General features: G+C 36.5%; 1 protein-coding gene across 10 annotated transcripts in view; it reads left to right on the top strand.

The window, feature by feature from the left end:
- GREB1L (GREB1 like retinoic acid receptor coactivator) overlaps positions 1-13,603 on the top strand; it is a 245,688-nt gene that overhangs the window by 116,468 nt on the left and 115,617 nt on the right. For 9 of the 10 annotated variants that reach the window (XR_003508479.1, XM_027526110.1, XM_027526109.1 and 6 more), the window contains one exon: positions 6,996-7,103. The gene's annotated coding sequence lies outside the window, so the exon portion shown is untranslated. Of the gene's footprint in view, positions 1-5,123; positions 5,212-6,995; positions 7,104-13,603 lie in introns of those variants that run through there. The other variant, XM_027526105.1, reaches the window with a different exon arrangement.

The following is a 13,603-nucleotide window of genomic DNA, read 5'->3' as shown; positions in this document are numbered from 1 at the left end:
AGATCCTGCAGAACTACCACATTTCATTGCTGGGCGGAGTACTATGGGAGTGCAGAGGGAACTAAGGAGCAGCAGAGGGAAGGAGGAAGACCAGAGAGCTGTGAGATGAAACCCAGCAGAAGAGAAGGAAATTTCAAGAAATATACTCAGGACATGTTAGACGAGAACCCAAAACAATGTTCACTGGATTTAGTGACAATGAACAAAAGCTCTTTCTTCATTAAACATTTATTTGGCTCACCTCCCCTTGTAACATTTTTCAAAAAGATGTTTTCCCCATCTTTTCTCTGATAATCTTCCTTATGAATTTATGAATGTTTTCACAATGTTCCCCCCAAATTTTACTGTTCTTTTGATTGGAATTGTGTTATTATTTTGTTTGAGAAACAAATATTTTTACAATTAGCTTTCTCTGTAAGAAACGCAGCATATTTCTCTGTGTGTAAATTTTCACTTATGTCATCCAGCTCATCTTCGGCAATTGAAAAAAATGATGTTATCACAGATTTGTCATTAAGACGAGTCCTGTGCGTTCTTCATGTTGTCCGGTTGTGAATGGGATCTTTTCCCTTCCCCCATTGTAATCGTAGTGTCTTCAATCTGGAAATGTATTACTTTTACCTCTCATTTTATGGATAAAGAAAGATGCCCAGAAAAGACAGGCGACTTGGCTACGGCCGAAGGGTTGGGAACCACAGATCTTAAACATCCAAATTGTATTGTCCTGCGTTACTAGGAAATCAAGTTGCTTACTTAGCTGGTCATACCTTGTTAAAATTACTACTCCCTGAACTATCAGTTTCTTTGTATCAGATTTCAAAGTAGCAGCAATCATTTCATAGCATACCTCCAATTTTTAGCATCATTGCTTTGAAATACAGTGTCATTACTTGAGGAACTTCAGCTCATCTCCATTCAATTCTCCCAAGACCTGATTCCTACCAGACAGGAACTATTTCTTCTTTGAGGTCTAAATAGACCTAACAACCTATTGCACTGAATAAATATTTAATGAAGATTGAATATTTCCTCTGTGGTGGATCAATTACTCTTGCTGACTCTCTGAGGAAAGCTTTTTTTTTTAATGTCATGTAGTAGGTTAAGAAATTTGTTTTTCTGAGTATTGTTATTAGTGACAAAGTTTGTTTCAGTGATATAAAAAGTCATGTCCCTTTGGTTTTTTCATTTATCTGTTCTTCTTGATTTATATGTGCAGTTTGAATTTTTATGTTATCTCATACACAAATCTGAGATTCATTGACCTGGTAGCATGCAATAAAGTCATTTGCTGTAAGAGTTGGTTTATTCTTTGCTTTTAGAATTTGTAGTATTTGGAGCTCTAAAAGTGAAAACTATTTGCTAATGAGGTATAAGGATAGTTAGATATTTTTATTGATAAATAGCTCCAAAAACGTGAATAACTTTTCTTTGAATCAACAAAAATTTGTATTTCTTGTATTTTTAACTATCAGGGCCATATAATTAATTTTATTCTTTTAAACTTCTCTTAACTGATATTAGGTTTAAATGAAATACATTTATATTTGCCTGTGGAGTCTCTAAACTTATAAAGTTAATGAATAACGTGAAAGTTTTCATATTATAAAATCAGAATTACTATAGTAGATTCATTTAGGGCAAGTTGTTAATGTGGCATTCAGATGGAATTTATCAGAATCAATCAGAAGAACAAAGCCCTGTCACTGAAATGAAAATAGAAAGCAATGAGTAGGTAGGGAAAAGAGTGTATATATTTTTCATCTTCTCTGTATATTAGCAAGCATATGAACATAATTTTGAAATAGGAAATTCATGCCCAGTGACAAAATGTTCTCCATGTTTAAGGAGTAACTTCACTGCTTCCCATCTGATAAATTCTGCTACCTTTATTTCAACTTAAATAACTGTTGACATTGTTTGGTATTTATTTTACTAGAGGAAAATTGTGTGTGTGGATGTCAGTTATAGTACAAATTTGATAACAAGTGTAGAATAAATCAGTTGAGTCATAGTGGTCTGCTATCTGTTCTTAAGGTCTTTCTGACCCAGGAGTCTGTGACCTGTGAAATCTCCACATTTTTGGATTTGCTAAGACATTTTACAATGCAAGGGTTTAAATTTACATGAACATCACTACAGGAAGTTGGCTGATGTAGCCCAAGATGTAATGGATATCAAAGTATAAATTGGGAAAAGTTTAAGAAGTTCTGACAACAATCAACATGGGTGAGAAGAAAAAGGCTTGAGTTAGTTTCTTTCTTCTTCAACTTATTACAGCAAAGAGAACCTGAAATTTAACCTGGTATTTTCAATGCTGTGATTATTACAACAGCATTCCGTTTTGTGAAAGCATTGCCAAGAAAACCCTGAGTTACAAACTGTTCTTGCATCTGATTGGAAAGGGCATATGAGTTGTTTATAAGGTACTGAAGATCCAAAGCTGCACAAATGAAGGTTGAGGCTTAGGGGGGAGGGTTCGAGTCAGGGAAGGGAAGCTTCCTAGACATTACAGCTCTGTCCAGAGGCCAAATGGGAGATAAATCACTGCTGGCCACCTCTCTTATTATTGAAATGGTTCAGCCCTGGGGTTTAACTGAAGGCCTTACAGGGTTTTGAAGTGCAAATGGGATGGCGAAGGGTAAACCCTTTTAGGGTTTCATTTTGATGGATTTTTTTCCTGTGTGGATTTCTGGCACTGACTGTGATCTGGATGAGGCCCTGAAAAAAGGAAAAGTTTTGTTCTGTTTTTGATCAATCAGGCAATAAGAACTTTCCACGGGGGTGTACTTTTCTTGCGTGCAGTATTGATCCTATTGTGTCTTAAAGTAGGCCTTTTAATTGGGTCTTCTTTTTTTACTTTCTGCCATGGAACTGTCATTTCAAGGTCACGTCTCTCTCTTGATATCAATGCCAAAATTTGAGAGTGTTGAATGAGGTGGCATTTTTGGATCAGGGTTCTAGGGGGACAACTTAGGGTCAGTGTGTGTTAAATAAAGCTGTCTAGTTAAAGATCATCCATATTAGAACAAGTCCTTTCATATTGATAAGCAGTCTATAATTACTTAATCTTTTTCCCATTGATCTACCTAATTGTATGCGTTCATTTAATTATTTTATATACATATGTTTTTCCAGTATTAAAATAAGGATCAGAAAATTCTGACATTGTGAAATATTTGTGTTGTTTGTACAGGTACACTGAAGTGTTTGAGGAAATAAGGGAGACATAAGATAATGTTAAAGAAAAAGATATGTTGATTTATCAAGTTAAAAAGTTTTCTTTTACCCCACAAATATTCTACATGCAAGAGATAAAATAAAATATCTTTTAAATTTTATTTTTTCTAGTAAAGTAGGGATGAGTCATTAGCTTCTCCAAAGAGAAAGAAGTGTAACTTAAAAGTTTTTTGTGCAAATTTTTTAAAAAAATTAAAATATTTGTATTAAAGAAATGCCATTGTAAATGCTGACATTTCTTCTTAGAAATAAGGCTGACAGACTTTTCTTGAGCATTTGGCTCTTTATTTTAGATTTAACAAAGGTATTTGTATCATTTACCCTGCTTGAAAATGATAATGCATTTAGGTGCAGCAGAGTTCTGTGTTGCTTGATATCTATTATAAAAAGGGCTTGTTAGTCTTCATAATTGACATTGATCACAATGTTCTTAATTGCTCTCCAAGTCAGTTTTTGTTTTTCTGTTCTAAAATTTCCCTTCATTGTATTTATTTAATGTTAGAAATTTAAAATTAAATTTAAATGTTAGAATTTAAATTTGCCTTTTGCTGCATGAAGATTTTAAATAAGATTCTTTTAAAAATGAAAGCAACCTGCTCCCTGCCCCAAACCTAGATGGTATCAAGCAGAGTCCCCTGCATCTACAGCATCCATTCGTTGCTGGGAGATGTTAATATGACCTTTTCTTTGTTGAAAAAGAGAGCTGTAGTCTTTCCCAGAATCCTCTTGTTAATAGTCTCTTTAACCCAAGTTGGAGGTTGTCTGATGAATGAATGGTGAGCTTTCTTTTATGAGCTACACATATTGTTGACATTGTGTCACACTGCTTTTTAATTTCTAATGTGTTTTTAATTTGCAAAGTATGTGTATCCTTTCACAGCAGTAGCGCTGAGCCAGCATTTTGGAATCTAGACATTGCTTTATGCAGACGAGGTGGATCAGGCTTAAGGATGCTATATCATAAGGCTTAGATTTACTGAAACACACTTGTGAATGAATTTCACTTTGAATATTGTTGAATGAAAGAAGATACTGAGAAAGGCTTTTCCCCCACAAGAACTTCTCTTGCCTCTTGGCAAGTGAATTGCCCCAATATAAAAGCGTTGAGGGGGGAAAAGTGAGCCGCAGAGTGAAAAGGCAATCCACAAATAATCACTCTTTTCTGCCTTTGATTGTGTCAGATTTTTTTGTGTGTGTGGCAATTGTTTTCTTTCTCGCTTAGAAGAGGTTTATGGTCCAGTGTCTGTCAAGTCAGACCCTGTCTTGAGGTTGCAGTTGTATTTCTCTCTGGAGTTCCTAGAGGTGATGTTATCTTTTGTTCATTCAGCAGTGTGGTCATTCCTGGGAGCATCTGTCACTTTAGGCATTACAAGATGGATGGGTCTCCAGTGAACTGCTGGTTGAGGCAAATGGTGAAAATAAGAAAAGACAAGGGGTTTCAGGGTCTGCAGAGAGGACAGACAACAAGGAAATACTGCTAGAAATCAAGAGTAAGCTGAGCAATAGAGGAAGAGAGAGCAAAGATGGATCGTGTGTCCTTTTATAAACATCTTGGAAAGCAGAGTCTCGGGGTGGCTGCTGTGATCTGAAGGGGACATCTTCAACATGGTAAACAGTTCTGTGCTTTGGATTTTCAAAATGTGTTTTGATATATATTTTTTTTAGTGTGGGGAAAATGTTGGGAGATTACAATGATATAGAATGTTTTATGTAAGGACTTTGCTGTTTGGATGTGGTAATAATTTACAAATTCTTTTATTGGTAAAATTTTCTTTGTATGTATTTTTTGTTATGCTTTCCTTCCTCTTTTTGTTTTCTTTCTTGTAAGCATTTGAGCGTCTGCAGATAATAAAATGTTTGAAAAGTTACAGCTACATAACTAACATCCTAACTGTTCAATGAAGCTTCTTTGACATTTTCGCAGGGGAATTCTGAAAATCCTGTGCTCATGCCTTAGGGAGGCTGAAGCAGATAGTAAGTTATTTTAAGTAAACTTCCACTTTAATCAGCTCTTTGAGGAGAAAAATATACTTGTTATCAATCTGTGAGAGCAAGATGGAGATTTTGTATTATAGTTAGAAATTCGTTTTGTTGGTGAAAGTCAAAATTTGTGAATGCTGGCTGATCAAGAGTACCTTCTGTGGTAGAGAAGGGACAGGAAGGAGGTTAGCAAGCAGTAAGAAAAGGGAAGGAGGGAAAAGTATGTGGTTGAAAAAAAAATGATTTTGTCAAACTTTTTGGCATTCGTCTATGAAAAACTCTGTAGGTTGAAAGGCAAAGAAATGAAGATGATTAGAAGCTTTAAGCTTTACAAATGGTGGAGTGTCTTCCTTCTCTATGGGTGTAAATAATAGATGAAAGAGAAAGGGTGACAACAAAGGATCAGGTCGTTTAAGAGAATGTGCGCAGCCTGAATAGGGGTCTGTGGCCCGGGGCCAAAGGTCTTAGCTTTGAGTGTAATTAGAAGAAAATACAAAAATGTCATTACTAGCAGGTGAAGTGTGCAGCACGTGGCCAAAAATTAGCAATTTTAGACTCTGAAGCCACTGGAATTGGATTACTGACCTTTTTTTTCCTTTTTTTTTTAAATCATTAAGGTCCTTGTGGAGTCATATAGTTTCATTGGCAGTAATGCAGTTTGACCTTGCTGACCATATGGGGTAATCTTAGGTTCGGATGGAGGGAGCAAGACTCTTGACCCACAAAAAGATGTCTACTTGTGGGTGGGTGGATGGGTGGGTGTGAAATGCATGAGATTGAAAATCTAGGTCTTGCATTTTTAATTGTGCTTTTGCCTGAAGACATTCTTCTGACTGTAAGGGAGGTAAGATATTTTTATTTCAAAATCTAAAATGGTTCTTTTCTCTCTTTCAAGTTGTCCTAAAAGAGAAATAAAGTGAAAGCTTTGTTTAAAGAAAATATACATTGATATTACTTTACATATTTTAGTACCATAAATATGCATTGAAACTAGTATATTCTTTAAAAAATCCTCTTTTATTTTCTCTTTAGACATAATGACAAAATAGAAACACTTCTAAGTTATGTATAAAAATCAGTGAAAAATAGTTCTTATTTCATTTTCTTCTTCTGACCATATTTTCTTGTATATTGACTATAATCTACTTAGCAGAAGAATATGTTCACTGTAATTTTCAACCAGTTATATGTAATTATAATTATTTAGTTTAATTTCTTCTAGGAATACACTAATCAAAAGGATAGGAAACAGTAGTTGCTTTTATTCTTGCAGGCTTTGTTTGTTGGAAATTATTAAACCGTTCATTTCAAAAAGTTGAAAAATAATTTTAGTCAATATTGGTTATGTCTTAAATTTTTTATACTTCTTTAAGAAGATAAATTTTGGTCTAGCACCAGAAATTATAAAACTCAAACTCCTTTGAGTAAGGAAATTATCTTTCACCAATTTCTCTCCTAAAAATAAAAATAATCTGTGGGCTTTAAGCATTATGGTAACACCTGTCCAAAATGCAGACTTAACAGATTTATTCCAATTACATTTAGTAGGGCGAGATCTTAAAAAGGAATTACTTCCAGGTATGTAAAGAGTGATCATCTGGGAAAAGAAGAATATTGTATTTGCCCTTGGTAATCTATATGGAATTGTGTAAGACTGATAAGTTTTTTAGTTGCAATATTTGTAGAATTGTAAATATTTAAGTTACTGTATTGTGGAATATAATTCGTTTGGAAATTAGTTCATGTCTTTATGTATATATTATTTTTTGTTTTTGCAGGTACAAAAAAGCTTTAATCAAGTAAAATCTAGGCAACAGGCTCCCTGAAGTGCTGACAGCCCAACTAAATCATGAACATGGTTCAAAAATGTTAATAAATAAACCAAGGTATTGTACAATTATAATATGCCCCCCATCCACATCTTTCATGGTCAAATTCTGGGGGTGGGGGGACATTTTAGAATCTAAATAAAGCTCCTGTCTTTGGCACTTAAACTGATGAAGCAGATATTTCTATGAGCTCCTCTCCTGTTTTCTCTCCTCTTTGCTTTCCCTTCCCCTCCCCCATCCTCGCCACCAAAAAAAAAAAAAAAACCCAAAACAAAACACTTTCTCAGCTTTAAGGTTTTTCTTTTTTCTTACAACAGCCTCTGTGTTATATTTCCTGCATACCTAAATTAAGACAATAAGAATTCAGCTCTTGGTTCTTTGTTGATTGTGGTTTTATGTTTCAACTTGTCTAACAAGAGAGACGTCAGATTATTGGCCTCAGCGGAGAAGACCAAACAGCCTCTAGTGACTGCATGTATTTACATTTTTTAATCATATACCCTGAGATGTATGTTTTAAAAGTTTTATAAAAGTTTTCTGTTTCTGTTTTTGGAAGCCTTTGAATGCAAGGAGGGGGAGAAAGGTGATCCTGTCCTTTTCCCCTTCTATGTCAAAGAAAATAAAAAATCCTCTTAGAATTAAGAGTTTAGGGACACTGCTTAGGTAACTCTTGACTGTCAGGGCATAACCAAGACCGGCTCCCTCCTTTTGGAAGTTACAATGCACTTAAATAGCCTGGTATTTCCAAGAGAGGCCAAAGATCTTTTCCTCTTTTATGACCCGTCGTATCCTTTTGAGGCCAAAAAGAACAAGAGGGGTCATTGCCACTTCAGCTCGGTTCCTGTTGCTCCTGCGTGGTGACCACGCAGATCCTGAAACCTAGTACTGGCTTAACATTTGGGCCTGGAACATCTGGAAAGTGGCCCGAGAGGGAGACACTGTTGGGTTTTGTTACACCAGGTGCTAGGAGGAAGCCTCAGTCGCCTTTTTGATATGGGAGGCAAATTCTGTGGGCCCTGGAGTTAGGCTTCAACAATTGAAGAGGTCAAAGGACAGCTGAGTGGGGTCAGTGAGACACCATGGGGTGTATTTTGTTACTGAGTAAAAGAAGCAGCCTCCTAAAACCTTCAAGGATTCTCTTGAAAATCTTGTGTTGTGAAAAGGTTTTATGAGTCTCATGGCAAAAACTCCTGATTTATCTAAGGAATGCTTGCTTTTGCCTAATGGAAGGATAATCCTTACCAAATGTTGGCAACGACTATAAGAGTCAATATAGGTCTGAAAGAACAGTTAGGGTTTGAAGTGTACTTTGCTTTCCAAAATGTTTATCATTTTAATGTTTGTCTCTCAGTGAAGAATTTTACACTGTTGAAATATCACCTTTTCCTTTCCTTGGAGCAGAAAGTGGCAGGAGTTGGGGGTGGGGAGAGGTGGGTAAGCAACTAGTTTACATTAATTTTAAAATCATTCTAACAAGCTTTTGACTGACCCCAAAGCAGAATAGTATAAACCTTTAAAAACACCAAAACTTAACTCTGGAAAGTTCTTTGAGTTTATTTTAACATAAAAGGAATAAACGGCTCATGAAGTGTCATTTACTTTTGGATTACAGAATTTTTGTTTTTTAATTTAGTTGTATTTCGTAGAAATGGGTATCAGCCGATGAATAACCTTAAGCGTGGGGGTTCTCCCTGACTGTGCTTCTGGTACATTTTGTAGTAGTAAGGAGAAAACCAATGTCAGAGTCAAGAGGGCAGAAGAAGAAAAGAGAATAGAAATACAGAATTTTCTCTTTAGAGGGAAATGGAGAAAGGGGTGGTGGGGGTGGGGTGGTGGGGTGGAAATCTGCATGTGGGAAGAACTTTCTTTGCCATGACCTCAAGATACCACTTACATGACTGTGGAGACTTTCCAAAGATGTTGCCACCTGGCAGACAGGTAGTAAAAGTTAGAGGAATTTGGCAGTATTTTGATGTCCCAGTTTATATACTCTATACATGTACATAGACATAGAGTGTGTGTATTGCCATCTGTATTGTAAAGGGGAAAAGATAAAGTGATGAGTAGTACAGAATAGGTTTTGTTAAGTATTTTCTTGCTCATTGATAACTTTACAATAAGTTTGAATTACTTGTGTGTGTGATTTTTTAATGCTTTAAAATAAGTTTTTGTTTTAAAGCCACACGCACATAAACGTAAGGCTTAGTGAGGCAGTGTGCGCTGTGTCTATTTTCCCAAGGCTAAAGTGCCTTTCAACAACTAATTTAGAAACCTAAGTGTAGTGGCTGATAATTGCCTAGAGAAAACCCACAGCTGTTTAAGTAGCGCTGAAACTGCGGCAAAACTGACAAATAGAATTAACAATGTTAATACGATAAGAAGATGGAAAGATAGGGCAAATGACAGTGGAAAGAAGAAGGAAGCAAGAGTAACGCATCCATGCAAGAACTGAATGTTCACAGTGGCTTTGCATATCCAGTGCTTTTCCTTTATGCTAAGCCCTTCTTTTATTAGTCTCTAAATCACCAGCAGAATGAGTGCTTGCAAGTTAAACAGTTCAGATACGTGTGTGTTCAGTCCCTCATTCACATCTGATTTTGAAGGAAGATGTTGCAGTAGCAGCTAAGAAAATCAATCAGATTTTGCTTTACTAAGGCACAGTTTTATTCGTGGTGCTTTTTAAAAGTGCATTTTAAATGTATTTCTTTCTATCATTATATGAATGGGAATTTCTTTACCCCTCTGTACCCTTATGATTCTTATCAGTCAACTACATACATTACAAAGGAGACCAAAGCCCTGGTTTTGGATTTAGTGACCCAGTATTACCAAAACAAAACGAAAAACCTGCAGAAGTCTTTAAGGTGTTCTTACTAATTATATTTATCGGGCTAATGTTCTTTGCCTGCTTTCCAAACAGAATAGGGGCAGGTAAATAAAGAAAAATTAGGTGAATGTTATATGGAAATTATTGAACCATATGTGTTCTTCCCACTCTACTGGTTAAAGCATCCCATGACATTTGGAAAATTATTGTAATATCTTTTGAAATTCTACTCTGCATTTGGGAAATTGGTTTTTGCCTCTGGTGCTTTATGCAGATTTTAATGACTGTTGTGATAAATCCCCAGAAGTTTGTCCTCAGAAACCACAGAGACTCAGAACTCTCTGAATGTGGCAGCCTTGATGGATGTGCTAAGCCACACTTTGGAAGCATTTCTGGTTATTTAATGTTTTCTGTTCTGGATTACTGACTCTTCTGCCTGTTGAAAAATTGGTCTCTGGCGACATGGTAGAGGTCACACGCTGCCTATTATTGTTTTGTTTCTTTGATCTGACACAGCAATTGCCTCTGGTAATTATACTAGTTCCAGAGGGTCTTGACGAGATGTGTTTATTTTACAGAAGAATTTCTGGTATTCCGAGGAAGAAGTAAAAATTTCCAGTAGTAACATGTAACTCCCTGTCAGAAAGGAAAAGATAGCATTATGCCTTATCTTTTAATTATGACAGCTCTTATATAATCATTTTGAAATTAGTTCACATATAACAATAAGCATTTCTATGGCAATTCAGCACATATTACATATCCCTAAGTATATTAGTTAAAAACAGTTAATCTTAGAATAAAGTAACTAGGGCTAGGTTTTTATTTCAGTACTTAAAATACTTTTGGCTTCAGAAACTGTCCAAGGAGAGTCACCCAGGTTTAAATGTACAGAACTATTAAAGGAGGCTCGAAATTTTGTCTTTTAATTTGTTTGCATTTTCTAAAGATTTTCAGCAAGGAGAATGACTAAAAATGAAATAGAACACTTTTGTTTTGAATGCATCATAAATTTTGTGCCTTTTTTGGAATGTGCTTGACAAGACATAATATCTCTTCAAACTTGTTTACTGTATAATTGAGTAAGATGCAAAAAAGCTCAATATATTCTTTTTTGTTTAAATTCAACTCCAGTTGTAAACACAATGTTTTTCCCCAAGTGGTTGCAGTTTAATGGGAAAGTCAGACAGATATTAATGCAACAAATATCAATTTAAAAGAATACATAAAATGAGAAAAGAGCATAAAAGAACTGTAACTATATGCTTGTTTTTAATTTTGAATTTTAGACTCTTTAAGAACTTGCAAGAACCATGTTTGGTTTCTTGGTTCAATGATCACATAGTATCTCTCTTATCAGGGAATATGTTTAACAGAGCAAGGGTGTGTTAACAGGCATTAAACAGCAATGCCTTAAATAAGAATTTTTTTATACAAAGCCAAAGAATCTGATAGCTGTAAGAGGCAGTAATGATATGTATATATGATTGTAAAGTTTAATAAGTGAATTGTGGAAGTGAAGTCGCTCAGTCACGTCCGACTCTTTGTGACCCCATGGACTGTAGCTTACCAGGCTCCTCCGTCCATCGGATTTTCCAGGCAAGAATACTGGAGTGGGTTGCCATTTCCTTCTCCAGGAGATCTTCCCGACCCAGGGTTTGAACCCAGATCTCCCGGATTGTAGGCAGATGCTTTACCGTCTGAACCATGAGGGAAGTCCCAATAAGTGAATTGTATATATCACCAAATACCGGTTTTGGGAAGTTTTACATTGGTGGTCATTTGTTGCTAGAACACTGCCTCCAAAATATACAAGGAGATACATCTCAACTTTTCTTAGTATCCTCAACGTAGCACCAAGCTTACCAAAAAAAAGAAAACACTACATAGTACTTCTAAAATTTTCTGCACATTTATTTTGTGCCAGGCACTATTCTAAAAACATAAAATCTTGTATATTCTCATAGAAATCTATGATACTGATTGTATTGCCCCATTTTACAGATGATAGATTAAGTAACTTGTCCAGTATCATACAGGGTAGTGGGTGTAGGATTTGAATTAAGGCCATGTGACTCCAGACCCTATGTGCTTAACTACTTGAACAGTAGGATTTTTATAAATGCTGTCTGGCTGGGTGGATGATTGTTAAACTTTGGAAAGTAGGTGACAACATCTATAGAGAAAAAGATAAGTAACAACTCATAAGTTATTTGAAGCTGTCTATTTAGTACTCCAGTACTCTTGCTTGGAAAATCCCATGGACAGAGGAGCCTGTTAGGCTGCAATCCATGGGGTCGCTAAGAGTCAGACACGACTGAGCGACTTTACTTTCACTTTTCACTTTCATGCATTGGAGAAGGAAATGGCAACCCAGTCCAGTGTTCTTGCCTGGAGAACCCCAGGGAGGGGGGAGCCTGGTGGGCTGCTGTCTATGGGGTCGCACAGAGTCAGACACGACTGAAGTGACTTAGCATAGCATAGCATTTAGTACTATGCCTGGCACACAGTCAATGAATTGTGCCTAAAAAAATTCGAATCAAAAACAAGTACACACAAACAGAATGTATCATTTTCACTGACTTTTTTTTCTACTTCAAATAGCTTGGTTTAGCAGGGAAAAAACAAACAAACATGCTTTTGAGTCAAAATTTGAATTCTAGTTCCATCACTTACAAACTAGATAACCTTGCTCCTCTCAGAAACCGGAGTACTGCTCTGTCTACTTGTCCCTCTTTCTGAATCTGCTTGTTTCCGTGTGGTTTCATTTAACTTAGTCCTTCACCCCATAAATGGAAGTTAGCTCTAGAGTTTGACTACATTCCTTACCCCCTTTGGCAGGAATAAGTCCTAGGTGGTTTGTGTATGCTTCATGCTGCTTCCCGTGGGGAGGCCCACAGGGTCTCATTGCCTCACTTTTGATACTAAAAGAAGTGATACTAAACTTGATCATTGGTTCAGAAGGCTGTACCAGTCTTTTTATGTAAGGGACTCAGGCATCGGCGGATACTGATCTGTCCACCAGAGTCCTAGAATCAAACTCCTAAAGACAACCGAGGGCAATTCTGTTATTCTTTGTGAAGTACTTTACTCTCTGTTCATATCTTTCATCTAACATTTACAGTGAGGTTTGGGTTTGTTCATTGAGAGGAGAGGTGGTGTTTTTATTTTGTTTCAATTTTTTAAATTGGTGCTTGTCTTTGTGACTGTCGGGTATCCGACATTAAAACTCGCATTGCAGCCCCCGAATATGTAGATGCACCATTGTTAAAAAAAATCCACCGGCCAGTGCAGGAGCCATAAGAGACTCAGGTTCGATCCTTGGGTTGGGAAGATTCCCTGCAGGAGGAAATGGCACACAACTCCAGTACTGTTGCCTGAAGGATTCCATGGGCAGAGGAGCCTGGTGGGCTATGGTCTATAAGGTTGCAAAGAGTTGGACATGAATGAGCATCTGAGCAGATGGGTAGACAAGGAAAAATCAGCAAACAAAGCTCCTTTTCCTTGATTTTTATTTATTTATTTTGGCTTGGCTTCACAATTTAGTAGGCGTTTACATAATATGCATTTTTCCCAATTGGGTCATTATTGTAGGTGTTTTAACTACAGAATGGCATACATGATTAGATAACCTAAGACGTCCGCTGCCGTAGACAAACTGATTAGATTCCGCTCCTGTCTTGGCCTTTTCCTCATAGTATGACCTTGGGCAAGTTCCTGAACTTCTCTA

This window comes from Bos indicus x Bos taurus, chromosome 24 (genome assembly GCF_003369695.1).
Source record: "Bos indicus x Bos taurus breed Angus x Brahman F1 hybrid chromosome 24, Bos_hybrid_MaternalHap_v2.0, whole genome shotgun sequence".
Lineage (NCBI taxonomy): Eukaryota > Metazoa > Chordata > Mammalia > Artiodactyla > Bovidae > Bos > Bos indicus x Bos taurus.
Note: the sequence above shows the minus strand (reverse complement) of the source record. Positions and strands in the feature narration are given on the sequence as shown.